Below are 25,550 nucleotides of genomic sequence, written 5' to 3'. Positions count from 1 at the left end.
TTAAAAAGCCCAATTTGGACCCAAAGGTGCCTAATAATGTTCGACCCATATCACGCCTCCCATTACCTGCAAAATTGGTTGAGAAAACCATGAACTCTCAGTTTAGCACCTTTCTATGTGAAACCAAAGTTTTAGATCCCACTCAATATGGGTTCAGAGAAGGGCACAGCACAGAATCTGCCCTTATAAAATCTACGGACGAGAAAAGGGAGGTTGTGGACAGGGGAGGCAAGGCTGCTCTGATTATGCTGGACCTGTCTGCCACCTTTGATACGGTCCATTATGATGTACTGATGGACCGCTTGCTGGCATGTGGGGTCCAAGGCAAAGCATATGAACTTCTGAAATCTTTTCTGATGGACCGATCCCAAATGGTGGCACTGGGTGAATTCCATTCTAAACCTTTTTCCTTGCCGTGCGGAGTGCCTCAGTGGTCCTCACTTAGCCCCACTCTTTTTAATGTATATGGTTCCCCCCTGACTACTCTAATTGGTTCATTTGGGTTCAGCCTGACATCTTATGCAGACAACACTCAAATTTCGGTGGCTCTGCGTCCTGGCCAGGCAGAAGGAATTGATAACAGGTTCCACGATTGCATGGCAGAAATCAGTAGGTGGATGTCACAAATTGCCTGAAACTGAATTCAGTAAAGACTGAGGCCATCCTATTTGGAAACGATCCCAACTTCTGGACCCCAAGGTGGTGGCTTCCAGCTAGGAAGGTAAAAAACCTAGGAGTCATAATTGATGAGAAACTTAACTTTGGCAATCTGATCAATGCAGTGGCATCATCTTTACAATAAAAATTAATAAGAAAGTTCTCCCCTTCTTGCCGGCAGATAGCCAGCGGACTGTAGTCACGGCACTTATCATGTTCAGACTTGATTATTGCAACAGCCTGTATTTAAACATATAGGAATGTCTTTTGAATAAATTGCAACTGCTGCAAAACGTGGCAGCAAGGCAGCTTACTGGCACTCCCAAATTTGCCCCCATTTCTAAAGAAATTAAAAAACTGCATTGGTTGCTGGTTAGGAAACTGGTGCACTTTAAAGCGTTCTGCACCGTCTACAAGGCACTACATGGTATAGGCCCAGACTTTTTGAAACGGCAAATGCAGTGGTACGTACCCAGAAGAACCCTTCTCTCCTGTGGAGCCAAGTTGGTGTTATTACCACCCACTAAAAAGTCTTCATGGGGTGGGAGAAGCTTTACGGTGTGCGCAGCTAAGGCCTGGAATGATCTTCCCCCATATCTGAGAAAGGCCCCTGACCTTCTCACTTTTCGGAGGGGCTTGAAAACTTGTTTTTTTATGCTTTAATGTTGCCTCCTATCCTAATTTCTCAGAGAATAGTGTTTAGCGCCAGGACACCCTCGGGTAATTGAGGCAATTTAGAAATAGCTATAACATCACATATAGCTATAACATAACAAGCCTTAGACGTAATTGCAGTGAAAACTGGACTTTTCTTAACGAACTAAAAACACTGAAAGACCAATTTCGACAGAGAGGGTGTTTGGAACAGACACTCGCCAGAGCTAAAAATAAAATTATCGACACATCACGGAATTCCCTATGCACAAAAAGTTCTCACAAGAGAAGAAAAAATAACAAACGTCGTACCTTGTTTACGAGATACAACTTACAGATCCACAGTTTTACTAGATTCTCAAGAAACATTGGCATATATTAGGACTGGATAACAAGCTCAGAAAATACATATCTACCATACCTCAAATCACACAAAACCTTGAGGAATATGTTATGCCCTGGTATTACTCCATCTACTTTATCTACTAAACTGACTTCTTGGGTACTGACCAAACCTAAAGGTTTCTTTAAGTGTACTCGATGCAAAGTTTGCCAATTTCCTTTGGACAAAACAATGGAGTTTCAATACATCACTCCCAAAAAACATTATATTCAACAATTCATGAACTGCAATACCAAATTTGTTGAATAATGTATCATTTGTGAATGGCAATAAATCTACATAGGAAGCACGATTAGACCACTTAAGGAAGGTATACATGAACACATCAGAGCAAAAAAGCAATAATTCTAACTATTCCTTGGCAACACACTTCAAAGGGGTACATTTTGGAGCTGAGAAAATCGCTATCAAATTTCTTGGCACTGCTCATATTAAAGGAGATGCCAGGGGTGGAGATAGAATGATGGCTGTATTAAAATCTGAAACAAAATGGATACTTAAATTATGGGTTGTAGAGAAAGGACTGAATGTGGATAGGAAACTGCAAGGGTTTCTAACTGTTTAGCTGGTTTTACCATCTATATCATAATCTAGTAATTTCATGGTATGCTTCATCTACTGTTTATTTCATGTTTTCCATTTGTTCAAACAGATATGCAGTTATAACAATACTGTCACATCCGGTGACAATTTAACCCAATACCTAGTTATATGGATTGTATATTTATTGTAATACCTTGTTTATCTTATTTTTCTTTTACCTTGTTCTTTGTATTTGATGAGCATTGTTCAAAAAGAATTTGCCCGTGTATATATGAGATATGTATTTCAATATTGGGACACATATGTCGACATTGTATGCTTATCTTTACATAACAACACCCTTTTTGTTTCACTTTTCCTTCAACCTGGTCTTTGTATTTGGTCAACAATGTTTACTAGCAGTTGCACAATATTTAAATGATATGTGCATGTCAAATCAAGGACATATATTCTAATATATAATGACCTTTTGCTGTAACTGTCACAATCATCTCAATGTTCTTTGGCCTTGTTGCATGCAATAATCTTTTTAGCATGTACTGAATGTTTCCACATTTCTATGTCGAAAGGATACAACTCTCTTGACTCTCTTGAATCTGAATCTGCTTATGGTTCTTTAGTTTTTGCCACTCCCAATCCTTCCAGATTTCATATTTGCTTACTTAAATCAGTTGTATTCTTTACCTTGTCATGACATTTTCTCCTGCTGGTACGGACTATTGTACCCAAGTTTCCTTGCCACTGGACACATTGCTATATAGTGACTTTTGGATCATTACTGATGGTTTTTGTTTCATGTGGCCTCATTATTTTTGGCCTGTTATGAGATAGTAAGCACACTTGGCTAGTATAGAAAGTTTGGGATGCATACGTTTTTTCAGTGTTTTGTTTTTATTAATCACTAGGTTTGCTAGCCCTTTTCTTGGCCAGCTTTTTGACATTACATAAGACTTGTCCACATCAGATGGTTTGTATCATCATGGATCACTTTCAAGATGGCAGCATTACCTTTGGTCTATTTTGAAAAGGGGCTTGTGCTAGTCATTTTGTTTATTTCCACATTTGGAGTGGCTTTAGACTGTTCTTATGTGACCGAATTTGGCATTTAACACTACTCTGCTTTTATATTTGAAGACTGTACATATGCTCAATTCAGTATGGAATGTCTTGAACTCAGATGTTCATATGTATTTTTCAACAAATGGGATTTGATTTCAGCTACCCTAAAATATGGCCACATTTTGGACGGTGCTTCTGGGGACTGGTTCTAGTCCTTCTTTCATTTCCATACCTGTGGCATATTCTAGCCGGTTTTGCATGTCAGTTAGGCTGCTTACTTTGGGCCTTATGTGTGCTGAGCGTTTTGTGTATATTCAGGTTGGGTGCTTATACTAGAGTAATTGTTGATCACTTATCATCCCTAACGGGGCAATTTACAACCCATCTTTAACTATATATTTTTTGTGCTGGTTCAGGAGCTTACCAAGTCTCCGTCTCATAAGGTACCATACGCTGCTAAATAACTCTTTTATATCTTACTTTTGGTTTCACATATATTGGATTGTTCTCTTGTATCTGTATTTGAAATACGTATCTCTCCATGATACATATTTGTTTCTGGTGTGTCACTTGTCAGCACCACAGTTTTGAGGTGGGTACTGGGAGATCTTATTTGTTTACTAAGTGCATTTGTTGTTTGATGAGAATCTGTGACCACTTTGCACATGTTCACTTCTAGCATTTACATAGTCGAAATTATTGGAGAGCCATGCCTCAGTACTTCTATGCAGTCAAGAAAACACAATCTTAAAAATTGTTTACTCCACTTACATTGCAATGCTGGTTGATGTTCGTTTAGTGCGCAATAAAGTCTATGACTGTTTTCTCAACTTTTGCCTTTATTTCCGCATTTTTCTAGGTAATCCCCACGTTTACTGGTCATATTATTTTACATCAATAATCGAACATTCAACTTGGGACTTATATGTTCTTTAAACCTCCACTCTGACGTCGTGTCCACCATTAACCATTAATCTCAACATTTTGCTTTATAGCTTAGATCACTCAGAGTGTCTTTGGAAGTATTCCATTTTCAGAAAGAGATGTTTACAGACACTAAGAATACATTTAGAATATTAAATGCTATGTTAAATACACACAAATGTAATTTGTTTAAAAGAAACATTAGAAGAACTATAAGGTAATTGAGATTAAAATGTTGCATCCTAGTATGTGTAGAAACATGCAGAGATTCTATCTTTCGTGCATGTCCCGTAGTGTGGAAAATTTAAACATGTTACCAAAATATATATCTTATCTACTGCCCAATGTTCTTTTAAGAAAAGCAGGTTAAGAGAACAAAAGTCATTATTTTTGTTGTTTAAACTGTAGCTGTATTTATATTCTGTGTCCTGCCTTTCACCTTGGCTGCTGCCTCTGAAAAGCAGGCAGTATGATGTCACAACTGAACTGTAATAACTTATTACAGTTGACCATCTATACCTAAATCATTTTGTTACAGGTGACTAGAGAGATGTTTGTTACAAGCTTTTATACACGGATTTGCAGGCTCCTATATTACTGAACTGTTGCTTTTACTGCTCAAAATCATAGCGATTCACAAAGGACACGGATTCCGGCAACAAACTGCAGTACAGATTCTCTCACCAGAATCGGCTTCGCCAACAGATTTTGGCACTCACAACTAGGCCTGGGCTAAAAATCCCTTCCGCTCACCGAAATTGCGATAATTTGACATTTTCGCGTTCCGCGGAGAGCGCGAAAATGTCAAAATTTCCGCAATCTGCATTTTACCGGAAATGTTTTGCTCGCTCGCGCTGTAAAATAATACATTCTGGCGTGCGCGCGATCGCATTACCTGAATCCCTGCGTTTGCTGACAAGTTTTCCAGATCCGGTCGCGTTCTCCACGAGATGTTGGATTGTTGGTAGCCATTTGCGCTGTCTCGCAACAGTTCGCGCCCGCAGTAACGTCATTCGTCGCGCGATCACGTCTTTCTTCTCGCGATCATGCACCGCGAGACAAGTGAAAACAAGATGGGCGCGCCCGCGAGCAACTGCATGGGTAAGTTGGCGAGCCGCGACCACGCAGAAAATACCGCGAACGGGCGGGAAAAAAACTTCCGCATCTTCGCAATATTTACGCGTGTTTGCGGAGATTTTTAACATTTTCGCGATAATTTGCGAAAGTGAATTTCGCAAATTCCGCCCACCCCTACTCACAACAGGGATACAGTATGAGGTTAATTTTCAGTTCCAGTTCAATGTCGATTGACAAAGCGTTTTGATTGTTCACATTAGTCACCATTGTGATACAAGTGTATTTAAAATAAATATTTGCTTAGCTGGTCAGATGATTAAAATCACGTTAATGACTGAATGTACACTATTGTCCATTGAGATACAAATCAATGCTTTTAACTTTGTTGATGAATATATGTCCTTTAGTTATTTATGCCAGAGTGGGAGAAATCATAATGCAACAGCCTTGAAAAAGACTCATGGTGTTTCGTTCCGGCGTTCCCATCACGTGAACAATATATTTATTTCTCTCTAACCTTATAATCATCTTCTGGGTTTCAATTTCAGTAATATTATAATATCTAACTTTGTTGAAAATGTCAAGAAACTCTCATCAAAAGCAAAATACATGTTGGAAAATATATCAATATCATTCTAATAATCACAGTTGTCAAATGTACAATGAATATCCATCAAGGTCCATATCTTTTCATCTTCATAATTGCATTTCTTCTGTTAGAAAATCAATCAAGCATCCAATCAATGTAGCTTGGAAACAAGAAAGAAAACAAAAACAGCTCATGTACGTATAAAATTGACCAGAAAGCAAAGATATAAATTCCAAAAATGATAAAAAAAAAAAAAAATACAACATGAAAAGTATTTCTGGTGGCGTATAACATTTCCAGTTACCTAAATGAACATACAATTATTCATCAAAATTAAGACATATAGGCTCCAAAGAATTCAGCACAATTATAATTTTCACTCTAAACATTGCAACGTTCCTCTCTATTACCACCTCTTTGCCTGGTTGGGATCATGTCTATATCAACGTACCTGGTTCCCTCATTGGTACTCTTGTGTACATCTGTGTAATGTTAAGGCACTAAGCATGATAGATATTTGTCACTAATTGATGGTATATGTTGCAAAATCTGTTTATAAACAGGTATTATAGTACTGCCCATATACAACATTTTAACATGTATATTCCAATACATAATCTAAATACTTGGACCTACATGTCAGCATGTAGTTAGTTAACATTTTTCTGTTATTAAATGGATTTGTATATGACTCACGGATCAAATCAAACTGGCCCGTTTCTGCAAGCAAAAAGCCCCATTTAGAATATAAACTTTCAATTGGCTCTTCTGGATAAAATTCACTTATAGTGAAGCTATCTTGAAATTGATTTCGTTTTTTCTAAATGAAACAAATTGTCTTTTCGAAGTTGGTTTCAAATCACAGAATCAGCTTTTAGCACTTTTTAATGCTTACAGAATATGGTGTGCATTTTCTCATGTTCAGTACTGAAAGTTTGAGTTCATTCACATTTAGATAGTCAAAGAACAACCTAACATTCTCCAATTTTCTCTTCCAGATAAAGAATCCACCATGTATGACCTGGTCTTCCCACCAGACTGTATGTAAATTTACATAGCTGGGGCAAAGAAGGTACCCATGGCAGCCCCTCTCAATTGGCAGTATAGTTTGTCATTCAAGGGCTTCATTGACTGTCTAAAAGTGAATGACATCAATCTGAAATTTATATATCACATGAGCAAACACCAAGTAATCTTCTTGGATGCTAGTTTGGAAGTGGAAGGTTTCTCAGAACAGTAACATTCCTTCTAGTGAATTGCATCATGCAAAATGGAATTCAAGTACAAAACAGAAATATGGAATATGATCTGGAAGGTAGGGAGATGTTTTTTCAGTTTTGAGGCTAGGGGGAACTGACTGTCTTATTTCAAAGGTTTTTAGGTTTTGGTTTGCAAGAAATTACTTTCTCTGTATTTTTGGGGGAAATATATATTTAACAATTGAGATTGGCCTTTAAATGCTTTGATTGGACAGCAGTGTGGGGGTGATCTCTTGCCGAGTGTCTTGGCTATTTGCTCCAGAAGAATCATTGATCAGGTTTTCAGGTGTGTATCAGAATGGCAATATACACTTTGGAGATTTGAAGTGGAGAACGTAACCCGGGCAGTGTAGGAAGATACAGGTAAGTGTGTCTGTTGTACAGAATGTAATAGCAGGAGAGCATGTGTGAGCATGTAATTCCTGGTTTAGCTGTTTGTGAAAGTGTTTTCCAACCCTTTTGTGTCAAATGCTAAATTTATTAATGTGGCAAACTAGTGATATATCTAGTTCAAGCACAAGTGAAAACCTTTTACGAGCAAAACATAAACATGGTATAAAAACATAATGTAACTTAATTTTGCAACTCTATTTTGATGTAATTTGTTGATATTTCAAAACATAAAATGTGTTTAAAAAACAATATTCCTTTACTACCATTGTGAAGCTAAAAAAGAAAGCAATTTTCAAAAGAGCTTGGGCTCAGGCTGCCCATATAAAGATAGCGAGCAGCAAAGAAACTATGTAGGCACAGAAGAAGCAGAGGTTGAATTGTTGGAAAAAACAGGAAGACAAGGATTTACAGGTTTTTAAAACCCAGCTGACAACTTTATTGCCCAAAGTAATTCCCTTGTGCTGTGCAACAACATTCCAGAAAGTTAAAATAAAAATTACTTACCAGATATCATTGAAACTGAACTGTAAAGACTGCTCAATATGGAGATTTTTGTTGTAGTCCAATGTTTGATTAATGGACTGCACAGATCATTTACCAATCACCTACATATTCTGACAGATACATCATCTGATGAGGTGACTAATCCAATATTTCACATTTTTCATATATTAGATCAAAAAGTGTTTCCAAAATGTGCGAAATAGAGAAAAGTATTAAGGTCATCAAATTCAAATAGGAGGTGTTTTTCCTTATTTTTTATGGCTAACCTACGATCCTATATTTATTTAGTGAATTTATGCTGCTACAGTATGTTGTACACTTACAGTCTATGATTGAATCGTAACTCAATTCTCCTTGACAAAACCAAAACAGGGTTTACGAGATCAAATAATTCTTATGTTGCACTAAACATAGCAACTTATATGCAATGTTAGAACCTAGGGTCAAAATCAAAGGTAAGTTTGGATGTGTAGATATCCTCATATGTAGATCTACACCTAGAGTGCCAGTCTCCGCACATATGGAATATGCCATTTCCAGTTGAAGATTTACACCAAGATATCGTTTTTCGTGTCTCCACCTCCTCAAATGGGGGCATGGAAACCCTTAAAAACGTTTTTAAAGGTGTAAGTATCTATTAGTAAATTTCCACATATTTGTGGAGATCTCTGCCAGCAGGGTGGAGATCGAGCTATAAAATCTAATAGGGAATTTTAAGAACTATTATTAAAGTTAACTAAAAAATAAATGTTTTGGTTAAAACATAACAAAACACATTTCCACTTTCTTAACTCCAATTTAGCTAAAACTAACACATGAGCAAGGGACAACAGATACGTTTCAAATTATTTTGAAGTTTTAAAGTTTTAACTTCTATTTTAATAAATGTTTTATTTAATATATTTAGGGGCAGATTTACAAGCCCCTGGTGCAGTTTTACGTCACTTTTCCCATGTTAAAGGTGATGCAAAAGTGGCACAAGGGGCTTGTAAATCTGCCCCTAAGTTTACAAGTTAATTTTCTCTCTCCCACACTTTACAGTATTATTTGTGTTTAATGTGTTACAGTCTTCGATTGGGTATTTTAATTATAATTTAAATTGTTAATATTATATATGTCTAAACATAAGTTATCATTCAAAATATATTGTATTCCAATATGTTATATATAATAGAAAAAATACACATTTAGATGTGTTTGTCTTAAAACCTTTTTAATAATAGAAGTCAAATTAATCTAAATGAAGTTGTTATAATTCTAATTTAATTTAATTTAATATATTTTGCTTGGAGGGGGATTAAAGCAGGACAGCGAGGCTGCTTTGTGATTCTGGCTCTCCTAGCCAAAAGGAAGAAGATAAAAGGGGGGAAAAAGAGTTCCTCTGGTGGCTGCAAGGGGCTGAAAGAACAATAAAACAACAAGATAATAAGGAACTTCAAGGTGGGCTGCCCTCCCTCGCCGCCTCTCACAGCCCGAACGCATAACGGTAGTTAAGTGAGGAAGAGAGAAATACGGCCCCGGCTCAGGAGGACTGACATGTTCGGGGCTACTGACACCACCACTGGAAGGACTGTGCCTGCAGCGTTCTGGGGGACGTCTTGCTTTCAATGTGTTCTTGCTCCGTATTACGATACAGATACAATGATCATTGTTTCCTGACCTTGCTGAGTCCTTGCTGGTACATTCTTTCACTTTTTGAAACCTTGATAAGTACTTTGGAAACACGGAGTACCGGACACTTGGTGTGGATTTCTCCGCTTTCGTTTTTCGTTTCTGATCCCTTTTGGACCCATCAACCTTGTTTTGTGGCATGTTTGGATGCATTCACGAAGCACCGTCGATTTGTAGTATAATCCACAGAAACCATTTGGAACGTTCTCATGGTAGCGGTTTTTGCCTTGCAAGGTATTTTTCGTTAAAAGAAGGTGGTTCTTATTATTTTTACCCTTAATTCTGGATAACCTGCTGGGATTTCTGGTGTTTCACAACCAATTCATCTCCAAAGTAGAAGTGGTTTTGGTTTCCGTGTTTGGGTCTCAGACTAATAAGACAAAGGTCTGTTTGCCGCACGGGGGACTACAGAGACCAGCAGCACCAGCGCCAGTACAGCGCGACAGGAGGCGCATAAAAGTGCGGTCGGCCCCCGCAGCGCGGGAAGAGTCATCACGTCTGCCAGTCTGTTTGCCGCACGGAGGACTACAGAGACCAGCAGCACCAGCGCCAGTACAGCACGCCAGGAGGCGCATAGAAGTGCGCGCGCGCCCGTCCAAGGCCGTCAGAGGCCGGAGGAGGCTGGGCTGGGCCTGCTCCCTAACTCTTAATCCTTGGGACCCGTATCTAAGGTACTGTGGCCGTGTACTCCAGACTGCCAAAACATTTGAAATTGTCTTTTCCTTTATTGATACCCAGTTGGCGCAGAATGCATTAAAGCTGACTCTGGCTTGAGAACACTGAAAACGTTGTATGTGTAGATTCCTTTGCCTACCCTACTGATCTCAGATAATATCTTCTAGCACTGGTTCACTTACTAAGTATTTGTGTAATTGTGCACATCTATAGAGCATTATAGTGGTGCTTTTAAGAGGAACCTCTAGCGTCCGCCTATAGCTTAAATCTAATAATTAACGTGAGTCTAACCTTAAAAATATTTCAGAATGGGGAGAAGAGTATGCGTTGAGAAGAAACAGGCCCCGGTCTTGCCCAAATCAAGCACTAAACCTACCTCTATCGACAGGATGCTAGAAAAGGCTCTAGGAGCCGTGGCAATTGAAATAGAGCGGACCGAGAGACGACTGTCGGATATGAATCAAATTCCGGAACTACAACCCCCCGGACTGAACTCCGGCGGCAGCGCCGGCATTTAAAGAGATACCATTTCCTCCTGGCTTTTATTCCTATCATAATGGCGCCAGACGCACAGACTGAGGATTCGTCCACTTCCCTGTAATGATCGTCTTGAGGTAAGAATTGCATGCCCTGGGCAGCTCCGCAATACGAGATAGAACACTATATTCACTAAGAAGCGCGACTAATTAAGGGCTCTCCCATCTTTTCAGAGAATATAAACAACTGCAAAAGTAATTCTTGCACAGAAGGCCTGTAGACTGCTGAACTGACAATACAGCATTTCTAGAACTCAGATTCTGACGCCAGAGGACAGAAACGCCACTCTGACACCACATCAGCTTGACAAGTAAGACTGCCCCCATAGTCCGTTCACTCATGCCAAAGATAGTTTTTCTAAAGGTGACATCCACGTGATTCTCACTCCCTCTTCTTTTAGGGCATCTGAAGGATTTACTATTTACTTTGAAAGCCTCTTCTGTGTGCATTCAGCCGCAGGTAAGACGCTAGATTAAGGTGTGTGGTTTGGTTTTCAATTGGTTTATGGTCATTTGGTAAAACTCAGTTTTGTTTCTGCTTTGTTTCAGAGAGTGTTGGTCCTGATGAGAATCCCTATATGCGAAGGGATTCGAAACGCGTAGAACTTTCTTCGCTTTTGGCCAATCATTTACAAAACAATTAAATGCAGTATATCATAACTGTGTCAAGTTATAACTGTTGATGGCTTGATGTTTTTTACAGTCAACTAATATTTTTTGTGACAAACAGTGTTTAGTATGATAGATGAGTGCGTTTGTTTTCTTTTGTCTGAGTGACTTTTGTATGCGAGTGGTGGTGTCGCTTAAATTTGTGTATGTAATGAGGATATCAATGTTGTAAAGTTTTTTCTATTTTTGATATGTTATAAGTGTTATATTGAATTTGTGTAAATCAATAAGTAAATGTATTATATGCAAATAATGTGGATTAAATCCAACGGAAAAAGTGGTTGAGAGTGAAACTGTTTTATTCAGTTCATGGTCCAAATCTTTTTTTGAGTCAAGTGCAGCATTGGTACCTTTAGTATCCCGGCAACATCTGGGGGTAAAGGGAGACCTTCCGGAGGCCTTAGAACATGGGTGAGAGTTCATTTAGGATGTACGGCCAAGCAGATCGACACAGGATCAAATGACATACTATGTGTTATACTCCAGTTCCCTTTAAAGATTTCCGTTGCACTTTTAAATGTATATTCTAGACCGACGGTCCTAGGAAAGCAGTCTGTTACATTGGAAGAATTAACTACGTTCTTAGGTACCATTGTTGAAAATTATATGGTGATCTTGGGAGGGGATTTCAATTGTCAGTTCGAGCCACTAGAGGGAATGCTCCTGGATAGCCTATATGGCGAGGATATTTTTTGGGCAATCCCGGAGACTAGATGTCTACCAGTCAAAAAATGGTCACCTCTGGTGATTCAGATGAACTGCCTTGTTTTGAATCACTCCCTTAGAGCTTGTAATGGTAGAACCTTGTCTGAAACATCAAGTAGTCATACGTTCCACAGAAATGACTGTGGCTCTTTGTTAGACTACATCTTAATTGACTCCAAATCCTGGGATAGGTTAATTGATTTTAGGGTGGTTCCACGGATAGATAGCGACCATCATGCGCTAGTACTAGAACTAAAGGAGATTAATCTTGGTAACATCCCTAGTTCAGATATCTCTATTGATGCCAGATTGACACTTTCCAATTGTAGGCGAAGAGTGCGATGGACCGATTTCAGCCAATCGCAAGATAAATTAAGTACTTTATATGAAGCCCTGGTCCCGGTACTCCTGATAGCATCCAACTTAACAACCCATAAAGGAGCAGGTATAGATCTTGACTTGGTCACAACAAACCATGCTAGATTAGGAGAAGTCACATTGGACTTCTTCTACCCCCCCAAAACAAATCAGCCTAGCAAGATGCCCCCCCACCCTTGGTATAATGATCAATGCCGCAAAACCAAAAGATCGCTGGTAGCGTCCGTCAAGGCTAATGATCGCCTGCCAATTAAATCTGCCAGGACAGTATATAGAGAGGCTATTTCTGAAGCTAAAAAAGGGTGGGAAAAGGATAAGTGGGATGCTCTGAGAAGTGCCTTGGGGGCCAGGGACATGAGGACCTTTTGGAAAGTTGTCAACACCAGTAGTACTGGTGCTAAATCACTGGTAGACCCAAATTTGAATGAAGAAGTCTGGAGGGAACATTTTGAATCTCTCTATTCCAAGGAAGAAACATTGATTGATGAGATATCTGAGGGATGTCCCATGGGGATTGACCATTCCTCCAAATTGAGGGAAACTAAAGAACCCTACGACGATAGCTCTAGTATGAGCATAAGTCTAAATGAAATCAAGGGAGCTTTAGCTAAAATTGCCCCAGGAAAAGCACCCGGCCTAGACAAAATCCCTGGGGATCTTTTTCGTAGTGAACCAATTGTCTGGGCTCCATATCTTTGGGTGCTATTTAATGCCATACTCCAAGGCATGAAGCTTTCCCCCAGTTGGGTTGGAGCGGAAATAATCCCCAGCTATAAAAAAGGCTCACTGCTTTTACCAAAAAACTATAGGCCAATTAGCCTGATAGACATTACGCAAAAAATCTTTGCGCGCGTATTGCTGTTTAGATTACAAACCTGGATGGAGGAGCGGGAGATATTATCCCCTTTACAGGCAGGGTTTAGGGAAAAACTGTCCACTTTGGACCAAATAATCAGGCTTCAATTGCTACACTGGAAGACAGTGTGTCTTGAGGGTGGCAGCCTCTATTTAATATTTGTAGACTTGAGGTCAGCCTTTGATTTGGTCCCAAGGGAAAACTTTGGACAGTCCTCCATGAGATGGGGATTCCAACATATCTTACCCATCTCATTAAGCGGCTGCACGCGGATAACTTTGCCCAAATCAGGTATGGCAAGGATGGAAAGTTAACTGCACCCATCCCGATCAAACGCGATGTTCGCCAGGGCTGTGTGCTCGCCCCCACTTTCTTCAGTCTTTACATCAATGGCTTGATAGATTATTTATTAGTCGAGAAAGACCTCGATGCACCCAAGTTAGCCTCCCGGCAAATCCCAGCAATGATGTTTGCCGATGATACTTTACTAATATCCAAATCACCTATGGGGATCCAGAGGGTACTCAATAAATTTGAAGTATTCTGTAGTGAAAGAGGATTAGAAATCAATCTACAGAAAACCAAATTTATGGCGTGTAACAGTCCTAAAAGCACAAGAGCACACCCCTCCTTAAATGGTAAACCCCTTGAAAGAGTTTTGTCTTTTGACTATCTCGGCATTACAATCACAGAAACTATGGATTGGGGGGCACAAATCAAAAAATCATCATTAAAATTATCACAATCATCGGGTGGCATTATGAAGGTCTTTTGTAAGTCTAGCCAGAAACCAGTGAGCCCAGCCATTGAAATATATAAGGCCCAGGCCCGGGGAGGGGCGTTATACGGTGCAGAACTCTGGGGCTACACAAGACCAGAGAACCTAACGCAGGTAGAGAACAACTTCCTGAGACAGCTGTTAAAGCTCCTACGGAGCACACCGTTGATTCCGCTCCGATTAGACCTGGGCCTTATGGCAATTGCTGATGTAACCAATTTTAAACCCTTATTGTACTGGCGTCGCCTGTGGGTCACCCCAGAACTCTTATCATACAGGGAGGAAACAAGAGAAGTAATGAACCTAAGGGGGGCTGCCAAACTCCAGTGGCTCGCGTACATAAAGCACATGCTGGTCAGTATGGGGCTGGGGGAACTCTGGGCCGATCCTGAGTCTGCCTGCTCCTTACTCCCCAGGAAATCATTAAAGGCCCATTACGAAGAGTACAAAATGGCACAGCTTCATAGTTGCCCCCGAGTAGGCAAGGTAACCTCAGCCTTTTTAGATATCAAAGATAGGTTTAGCTTTGAGCCGGCCCTAGATGACATCAAGCCGGCAGTTGCTAGAAAGCTTTACCTCCAGTTTAGGCATGGGGTTCTGCCTCTCCGTTGTTTGACATACAACTGGGGGGGTTTGCAAGTTTTGAGGTGCCCGACATGCGATTGTCCAGAAGAGTCAATACTTCACGTGTTTTTTAGCTGTCCTGGCTACTACAAGGCAAGACAACGATGGCTGGTCCAAATCTGTAGGAACCTTGGTACTAGACGTTGCTCTGAGGCTTTCAGGATGCTAAAAATGATTGCAGTATCCCGATTGCTTACTCAGTGGCAGGTTTCCTATTTTCCATGTGGTGTACACGTAGGATATTTATAAAAACACCCCTAAAATAGAGCCAGGATGTGTTTTTCTCATCAGTCTTAAAATTAGGCCCTGTTTTTAATATGATTAGATTATATTGAGCATGTTCATTGACCCATTAATCATGTTATAGGGAAATTGTAATTTATCAATCTACTCCTGCAATTATTGTAGAAGAGAAAAAATTATGTGCAGAAGTAGCCTGCATTGTAGGGGGCTCTTAGTGCTAGAACCTATCATCTGTAGTAAAGAATATTGGTCATCTTTTTTTAGAAATCCTTTTTGAGTAAAATATTTATTTATTTGCATTATGCACTTTCCAAAGGTGAATCCTTGTTCCTTGCCCTGAATCCCTGAATAACCCTCTGTGATCCTCGCTCCTTTTTGTTCTCCCTTCGTGAATCTAAGAATTGTAGGCATTTTTTCAACTGAGCATGGAATCCATTCACTTCACATGTGCGCCAACAGTGTTCATAATTGATTTTCTTTTTTTTTTATTCTTTTTATTTTAACCATATGTTATTGATCTTTGATGTATCTTTTTATGTATCAATGTGTATTGTATCTGTACTTTTGAGGTCATATTGACCGAAATAAAGTTTTTTTTAATTGAATTGAATATATTTGATATGTTTCCTAATGTATTAGATTTATTCCATGCCCTCATTTAATTTCTTTTTTTACTGTTGGAAAACACAGTTTTTTATTGGTTGCTTAACAAACTGCTTGAAGCCATAAATTTTGGACCTTAATTGGTAGGAAATTTTCAGCATATCTTATCTCTGGCAAAATGTTGAGAGGTAGATATTGATCATATTTGATTAATTAACTTTGGGTTCTGTCCTTTTACATCCACATGTCCTAGAAACTATTTCACCAGAAATTATCATCAACTTAGACATAAAAGGCAAAGATGGAGGTTGAGAAAAAAAAAATAAACATAAAAGGATTCATAGAAACTTTTGGATTGAACACTAACTTACTCCGTTGCTTCACTGTATACTCCATGATCCTACCCACCTCATTAATGAGTATACATTCCAACACTGCATCATTTAACAGTCTCCCAATGTCTTCCCTTCATTTTCTTTTAGGGCCACCTCGCCTGCTGGGATATAGATTTGTACAGTTGCATTTTCACCTTGTGTTTGCCTTTAATGGTGCAAACCTACGCATGGGTAGCTACCCAAAAGCGTTTTTTTTAATGCTTTCATTGATTTCCGTACGAGTATATAACAATGCAAATTGTTGGTGATGCATGGTCCTTTACTTATTTGAATGCTGGGCTGAAAGTACATTTTAGCCTGTCAGACTGATTTGTCAGGTGTACTACAGCAGTAGGCTTTAATGTTTATTTTGTGAATGCATTTGTCTTACCCCTATGTGAGTGTGTGTTTTATATTAGAAAGTTGCTCACTGAACCCCTCCTTCAATTTCCCTTAAGTGCACCCATGTTGAAGTAATTATTCCTTGTTTTAGCACCACTCCCCTTGTCCCTTCCATCTTCACTACTCAGTTCTATACTTATATGTGTAGAGATTTTCACCCCAGTGGCGGAAATCTCTGTACAGAAAAAAACAGGAAAGGCAGAGGTCTCTGGCCACAGGTTTTCAAATTACATTTGAAGTAGATAAAGTGATACCACTTTATGAACTACAAGATAGCTGTCAGCAGGGTCCCTACTGCCCGTCAGTAAATTCTTCTAGAAAATTTCGAAAAATAATTTCTCAGATTCATATTTTTATTCTGAGATTCTATGCACTTTCTTCCACAATATACTTAATATATTTATTACAGAGACAATGAATACAGCACTTATATTTGATTATTCCCTCTGAATAAATCTTCATTTTACTACATGTACTTTTATATATTTCCTAAGTAAAGTCATTTTTGTGATGCTCACACAATTTGGCACAGAAGAGATCACTGCCAAGCTTTTCCAATAACCTGATTAGAGAAATTGTTAAAAACTTCAGTTTACTATAAATTGTACATTATTTTACGCAATATTCAGTGTCATAACTATGGACAAAAGACTCGCATCACATCGCTGGGAGACGTTGTCAGTCATGTTTGCATATGGCGACGAGGGCACATTACAAAAATGAAGTCAATGCTTGAACCCAATGGAGCCATTCACCCTGATAAAGGGAACCTTTAGTTGCTTGGGTTCCATGCATGCAAATAACGAAATAAACCTTATCCAGTCCATGTTTACATGTGGCGCAGATACACAACCAGGCCATTGACGCGTGTGGTCTGGAGACTCTATCACAGTGGGTGCCGTCTTGGTATGCACCCACCCTCTCAGGAGCCCTCAGGTCTCACTCAATGGCCGAGATTGCCACAGCTACAGTGATAGAACAGTGGGTTCACCCCTAGCGTTGTAACTTCCACTGCATGACCCACTACGAACTTGATTAGAATTCCCACAAAAACCGAAGTGCAAATTGCACACCCATTTGTACTCCAATCCACCTCACAATATTTATTGTATATGCATTTTTTATCCAATTTCAATTTGCACACCAAGAGCAATGAGGAATTATGTACTATTTACAAATTATTTTACTGTACTGGGCACATGCAAACCTGCATGGCAAGCAATTTGCTATCCTAATACGAGCAGGAAAAAAACATGGTGGAAAACTTCCATGTAGTGCACTTAACATAGAATTACAGACCCAAATGTATTGTTGTGTCAGGTGCCTGCCTTAAATTTCAGATTAGGTTGTGACACAATGTTTGGCCAAGCGGCGAGGCCGAATGTGAAGCGGGGTCATCAGGTTCCAAAGATAGCAGCAGTAGCGGCTAGTGCACATATCCTACCAAAATGGTGATGAAAACCGATAGTAAAAAACACAACATTTATCTCATCATGCTTGGGACAGATTAAAAAGGCAGAGCATAATGCATCTTTATTTACCAAATTAATTTATGGTCTACTTTTGAATACATCGAGTAAAAAAATCCACTAGTACTCTTTCTTACATGTTGAGAGCTGGCAAACCAATCAGAAAACTTCCCTTGTGGGCTTTAGATACCATTACTGGATTGTTCCAGTAGCGCAGCTCCATCTCTATTATCAGAAGTTGTTCTCTCTCTCTGTGCACTGTGCTGGGCCCTTCTTCTCTTTCATTTAGGGGGATTAGACCCAGTAACCATTGTAAGGTAGAAATTAATAGCAAATACTTGGTAGAAAATAACATCCATTTTTATATGTGCCCTCATATTCAAGCAGCGCTCTGCTTTGGAAGTTTTCAGAACAGTGTTCTGTTAAGATGACCTACTTGTGATAGGGCTAATTCCCTCAATGATCATAGCATATATCCTCTGAACCCCCCCTCTTTTCTTTCCACATTATGACAGAGGCCCTGGGGTGTACGATAGAATCTCATGGCATTATTTTCCATCTTGAAAATATGATGGAAGGGAGAAACGTCAGTGATTCTGTGATCCTTGACACATATCTCTTCAAAACCGCAACCTTTCAAGTTTCTCTATGGCCAAAGCTGAACTGTTGCTCGGATATGAATCTACCTTGAAAAATTAAAAAGGCAAGAAATGTTTAGCAAAACAGGAACAAGTTGGTTAAATTAAATGCAGCGATGGCGATTGCATTGACAGAGTCGCGTCTGAAGACAGTCTCAGTTTACAGAAGTTTTGGCCGATCATATATACAGTTTGTGAGGTACAATAAAATAATTTCACATTCTTAGAGAACATGGGTCTGTGCCTTGTCATGAATCATGAATACAACCATCTGATAAGGGGGACACAGGTGACTCTTGACCTCAGGGAAAGGTAGTGTGGGCCATTGTGTGTGTCCAGATGTCGGCATGGGGAACGTGTGATCACTATGTGTGGTGTTATGTTATGTAAAAACTTATATAGCGCACAGCTACCCGAAGGTGTCCCGGCGCTTGCTACAGTCCTCCTAAGGTTTAGCAAGAGAGAATTAAAACAAACATGTATTAAGCGCCTTCCTGAAAGCAAATAAATCATTGCAGTTTCTTAAGCCAGCAGGAAGTTTATTCCAGGCCTTGGCTGCCCCAACGGAAAAGCCTCTGCCTCCCCATCTAACTCTCTTAGAGGTGGGCACTACAATGAGTTTAGCTCCTAATGAGCGTAGAGATCTTCCAGGCACATACCATTGAAATTGTTGCTTCAGATAGAATGGGCCTATATCGTGGAGAGCTCGAAATACCAAGCAGAGTGATTTAAAAAGTATTCGTTTTTTTACTGGCAGCCAGTGAAGTTTTTTTATTGAACTCGAGATGGAAGCAAATTTCGGAGTCCCCGTAAGCAACCTGGCATCTGAAGTTTTTGTAAGCTGCGCTCATGAATATTTACATAGAGGCTCTTGCAGTAGTCAAGTCCTGACATAATCAAGGCCGAGACCACTGTCCGCTTGCAATCAGCCGGCAAGAGGGGCAAAACTTTCCTCATGGTCCTGAGAGTGTAGGAGGTAGCAGAGACCACGGCATTTACTTGATCACGCATGTCAAGGTGTTCATCTAGCACCACCCCCAGATTCTTAACTTTCCTGGAGGGTACTGGGAGAGTACCCATGGCCTCGGCCACCAACCAGGGTTCCAGAGATTAACATTGTTCCCAAACCGAATCACTTCTGTTTTGCCAGCATTCAATTTTAGACAGTTATGCAACATCCAGTCTCCCACTGCCCCCATACATTCGTGAAGCCTCTCACCCATTGCCTCCTCCTGACCTGGTTGCAGAGAGATGACAATTTGAGTGTCATCGGCGTATGATGTTAAGACAAAGCCGAAGGATTCAATCAAGGGGGCCAAGGAGGAGACATATATATTAAAAAGCGTAGGGCTCAGGGAAGACCCCTGAGGCACCCCACAAGGAAGAGAGAAAGGTTTGGAAACAAACTCACCTAATGAGACAGTCTGGCATCTGTCTGAGAGGGAGGATTTAAGGAGAGACCAAGCTGTATCTCTCACTCCGCAACCCCATAGACGATCCATCAAACCCCCATGATGGATCGTGTCAAAGGCAGCGGAGAGATCAAGCACGATCAGCACCGCCATTCCTCCCTGGTCCAGCGTTTTCCTAATCTCTTCCGTGGATTTAAGGATTGCGGTTTCGGTACTGTGACCCTCTCTAAACCCAAACTGGGTGAATCCAGAACCTTAGCTTCCCATAAGTAAGAACTCAAAGTAGTGTTCATATATTTTTCCACCAATTTAGAAGGCAAAGGTAAGCAGGAAATGGGGCGAAAGCTGCTTGGGTCTTTACTATCTAGGCTAGGTTTTTTTAAGTGTGGCAGGACAGACACAGTTTTCCACAATTTAGGGAAAAGCGCTTCTACGAACATAGCATTAAAAAGAGTAGTAAGCGTCCCAGCTATTGGTTCATAAGCCTTTTTTGCACTTGCTACTGGGCATGGGTCATAGGGTGAGCCTGATCTAGCGGATAAAAGAAGCTTAAAAGTAGATTATTAGAGGAAAACTATCCATGGTAAATTTTGATCCAGGTCCTACCTCAACATCATGGGCCAAGTCCCCTAACGTACTACCTGCATGGTCTTTAAAAGTGCTATAAATGGCTTCCACTTTAGATTGAAAGAATGTGGCCATTTCTTCACAGAGAACCTGGCTGGTTGAGATGATAGCCGGTGGAAGGTGAGCGAGCCTAGTAACAACTTTATATAATTCCTTAGAGGAATTACTGGCTAGTTTAATCTGTCCAGCAAAAAACTCGCATTTAGTATTAAAAAGCATCTGTTTATATTGTAGGAGGCCTTGTTTATATAAAGCTCTATTAGTTGGATGATAGTCCTTCCTCCAGGAACGTTCCAATTGTTTGTATTTCAATTTTTGAGTCTTTAGTTCCTGAGAATACCAAGGGTCCGTGGGCTGTATCCTCTTTGGAATTATTACTTTTTTAGGAGCTAAAATATGACAACCATCCTCTAACCAAGTAGTGTAGGCAACCGAAGCCTCCTCCACCTCCAAGGGCAGAGAAGCCTGAGTCAAAAATAGCAACTCAGTGAGTTCTTTCTCTCCTTTGCTTTCCTAGAGGGGGGATCCCTACCCCTACCTCCATGAATGGTCAGTTCAAACATAATTGCAGCGTGATCGGACCAGGGGAGAGGTAAAACATTTATGTTAGATCTGGGGGTCTCTAGTTGGCAGGGTAGGTACCACTGTCCAAATAGGGACCCTTGCTTCTAGTCAGGGAAAGGGGGATACACTGTTAAGATAACCCCTGCTCACCCTCTAGGTAGCTTGGCCTGAGCAGTCTAGGTTATCAAAGGCAATGTGTAAAGTATTTGTACCAACACTCACAGTAACACAGTGAAAACACCACAGATTTACTCCACACCAGTTTTAGAAAAATAAGGTATCTTTACTAAAAACTTCACAAGACCAAATACTACAGAAAAACCAACATACAATTAAAAAGGTTACTTTAAAGATAGTTCAAGAGTTTGCAGAAAGTACTCCAGGATGTAAAAGTCAGTGTCCTGCACAATGCGACTCTCAATGCACAAAATGCGACACTCTCGTGCCCAACAGTACCTGTAGTTGCGATAAGGTTCCCAAAAGCTATAACAAGGAAGATGGCAAAGGCGATGCAATACTCCTGAGATCTTGGGGAGGCTTTGCAGCAGCCCTGCTTCACGCAGCAGAGGTAGATGCGCCGGCTCCGATCTGTAGGGGGAGGATGCAATGACTTTGGCTTTCCTTGCGTAGGTTTCTTAGGGGGAAGCTTCACGCACAGGTACGATGCGACGATCTTCGATGCGGCGCGATGCGCGGCACAGCGCTGACTTCTGGCGCTGCAACCCTCGATGCGTCACGGGACGGGACTCTGCGTCGACACACGCAGCGACTGGATACTTTCACGCACCGGCAGTGGTGCGGCCCGCAAATTGGTTCTGCGACGACCCTCGCAGCGTCAGGAATCTTCACGCACCGGGACGATGCTCGACGCACTCGGCGATGCGGGGACTCCGGGTGCTGTGAGGACGCCGTGATGAAATTCTCCTCGCACTCTCGTTCTTGCGACTCGCAATCGGATGATGCGTTGGGTACCAGTTACTCTTTTTCACGCTTCTGCTTCCCAGCTCCCAAACACAGCAAAACGACCTCCTGAGGCCCCAAGACTAGGCAAGCACTACAAGGCAGGTCAGAACTCCTTCAGCAGAGTTCCAGGGGAGCTGGTGGTGAAGTCCTTTTGTTCCTGGGACTTCTTAACAGGGAGCCAGCTGTTCTCGGGCCCTTGGAGATCAGAATCAAAAGAAGGGGACACAGCAAAGTCCTTCCCCTCTCCTTGGCAGCAAGGCAAAACAGCAAGCAGGCAGTCTTCTCCCCTTCAGTTCTTTTCAGCTTTCTCCTTGGCAGAGGTTCCTTCTTAGTTCCAAAGTGATCTAAAGTTTAGGTGTCTGGGGTCCTCTTCTTATACCCCTCCAAGTCTTTGTCTCTCTTTGTTTCAGTGGGGGGATTCCCCTGCTCAAACCGGTTCCTGGGTGTGCTCTGCCCTGGAGCACCTGGTTCCTTGCAGAGTGAGGGGCAGGGTCGTTAGACGCTCAGCAGGAGGTGGAGCCTTCTTTGTGCTGGCAGAGGCAGAGTCCTCAGCCTGACCAGCAGGGGGTGGAGCCAGCATTGTGCTGGCAGAGGCAGCCCTACTCAAACCCAGGGGCAACTCCTCGCACCCATCTAAAGCAGATCTCCCTATTCACCCTGCTGCTGAATCATCCAGACTCCTGGAGCCACCTAGCCCATCACATGACACCAGTCAGCCAATCTGCACACAGGCACACAGGAAGGTTAAACGGGAGAATAGCTACTTTCTAAAAAGTGCCATTCTCACACAGTGAATTTAAAAACCATCTTGCTAAAAAGATGTATAATTAAATTCTGAACACAAAGATACCAAACTTGGATTTTCTATCTTGCCTTTAGGGGAAGATAGGCATGTAAACAGCCTCCCCCATTCTGTCCTATGGGCAAGATAGCCTCTCAGCAGTGAAAAACGAAAATGGCTGTAATTCACTAGCAGGGCATGTTACACACCTCAGTACATGCCCTACCTTTCAGATACACTGCACCCAGCCCAGGGGGGTACCTAGGGCCACCATAAGGATGCGCGACATGTACAGAAAGGGAAGGATAAGGCCTGGTCAGTGGTTGCACTGGCCAGGCCGACATGGCAGTCCTGGACTGCACCTAGGTACTGCAAGCAGGCCTAAGACATCATTTTAGGGCTACTCCTGTGGGTGGCACAATCAGTGCTGCAGCCCACTAATAGCATTTGAATCACCAGCCGTGGCACACTCAGTGCACTTTACTAGGGGCTGACAGGTGAAACAAATATACCAATCATGGATAACCAATCAATATAACAATTTATACAGAGAGCATATGCACTTTAGCACTGATCAGCAGTGGTAAAGCGCCCAGAGTCCTATTGCCAACAACCACGGGTCAGAGAAAATAAGGGAGGAAGAAGCAAAAAGTTTTGGATAACCCTGCAAAAAGGGCCATTTCCAACACAACCCCCTTCCAGCCTAAACCCAGGGTAGACCAAGCGATACCTCGATGGGATTCCCTGCTTATGGCGATAGAACACGGAAACTGGCCCAAACAGCAGGGCACTATTCCTGTTCTACGCCTTCCTGAACCCGGTTGGATCCCTCCATCCATACTCTCAGGGTCCACCAAGCCAACCCATGTGGAACCCTTCTCCTCACCTGTGGACACCACCTGTGCAGCACCTAGCCTTAACTTGCTCACAGGTGTGTCCCAACAGACAGACAGCAAGCCGCAGTGACCAGTGACAGTGGTCAGGGATGAGACCCAGGCCTTTCGCCTCTCAGGGCCCTCAAACCCTTGTGGCGTCAGAAGGTGGGGGGCAGTAGCCCCAGGTGCTTGGCACCCTTTGTCCACTTCCTTTCCTGTCAGGTCGGGTCTGACAACCTGGCACTGACCCACCAGCCCCGGGCCTGTATCCGGTGGCTGGACAGGAGGCTGGGGTAGGCTTTTCCATACCCGGTCCTCCTCTTCCTTGGGGCTCTGTACCCTCCCACCTGGAGCAGTACCCCCTTCTAGAATAGTCAGGGCACCTGTGGCAGGCGTCCTGCACCATTCGCCCACCAGTTCAGGGGTTCTATCCTGCAACTGGGATTCCATTTCAGGGGGGACACCCCGGACCTGGCCCTCCAACCTAGGGTCTAAACCCTCCAGGTGAACAGGGGTCAGAGGCGAGGTCTCCCTCCCTCTGCACCCCCTTCCAGAAGTCTGCACCCTCCCACTCGGAGTGATACACCTCAAGGACAAACTGGTAGAGACACTGCTTACAGATGTCCCTCCCTCCAGGTCAGGCAACACCTGCACCTGGCTTCCCAACCCAGGGACCAACCCCTGCGGTTGAACACTTGCCTGGTGCACCAGGACTTCCATCACAGATGTGTCCATACTGGTAGACAGTACCCACATGGCCAACACAACGGTGTGGCCCAGTACACCCCCAGGGTGTGACTCCTGCCCCCCTTCGAGGGGCAACCCTGTCCACCAGGACAACCAGCCAGAGGGGCCACGGACAACTGTCAGTGATGAGAGCCAGGCCTCATGCCTGTCAGGCCTCTCTAACCTCTGTGGCGTCAGAATGTGGGGGACAGTAGCCCCAGGTGCCTGGCACCTTTCTTCCACTCTCCCTCCTGCCAAGTTAGTTAGGGCATCCTGACACTGGCCCGCCAGCCCAGGGTCTGTACCCTCAGGTTGACCAGAGGTCATGGGCGGGGCTCTCCTCCCCTACCTCTCCTTCTGGGGTCCTGCCCTCTCCTCCCCGGAGAGTCACCCTTAGAACACAACTCACTCACCAGTTCAGGACCTCTCTCCAGCAACTGGTCTCCCAACCTAGGGTCTAAACCCTCAGGTTGCACCGGGCCAGAGGCGAGGACTCTCTCCCTCTGCACCCCCTTCCAGAGTGCTGCACCCTCCCCACTGGAGTGGTACCCCTGGAAGCCAAACCGGTCAGGACACAGCTTACAGATGTCCTTCCCTCCAGGTCAGGCAGATCCTGAACCTGGCCTCCCAACCCAGGGACTAAACCCTGCGGTTGCACACCTGCCTGGCATGCCAGGACATCTGGGGACTCACACAGTATCTCCCCGAGTGTGACACATGACTCATGTCTCTCATAACAGTCTGCCTGGCGCAGATCTCCCGGCTCCTGTCCACCTGACAGTGCGCGAAGATCCCCCAGGACAGAAGTGGTGTCACCATGGTCACTCCTAGGGGACTCAGCCCTTCTGGATGGTCCCTTACCCACTGGTTCTCCCATTGGGGAACACATCCCCCTCTCACCCCTCAGTCTGGACTTCTG

Source organism: Triturus cristatus, chromosome 4_1, assembly GCF_964204655.1.
Source record: "Triturus cristatus chromosome 4_1, aTriCri1.1, whole genome shotgun sequence".
NCBI lineage: Eukaryota > Metazoa > Chordata > Amphibia > Caudata > Salamandridae > Triturus > Triturus cristatus.
Note: the sequence above shows the minus strand (reverse complement) of the source record.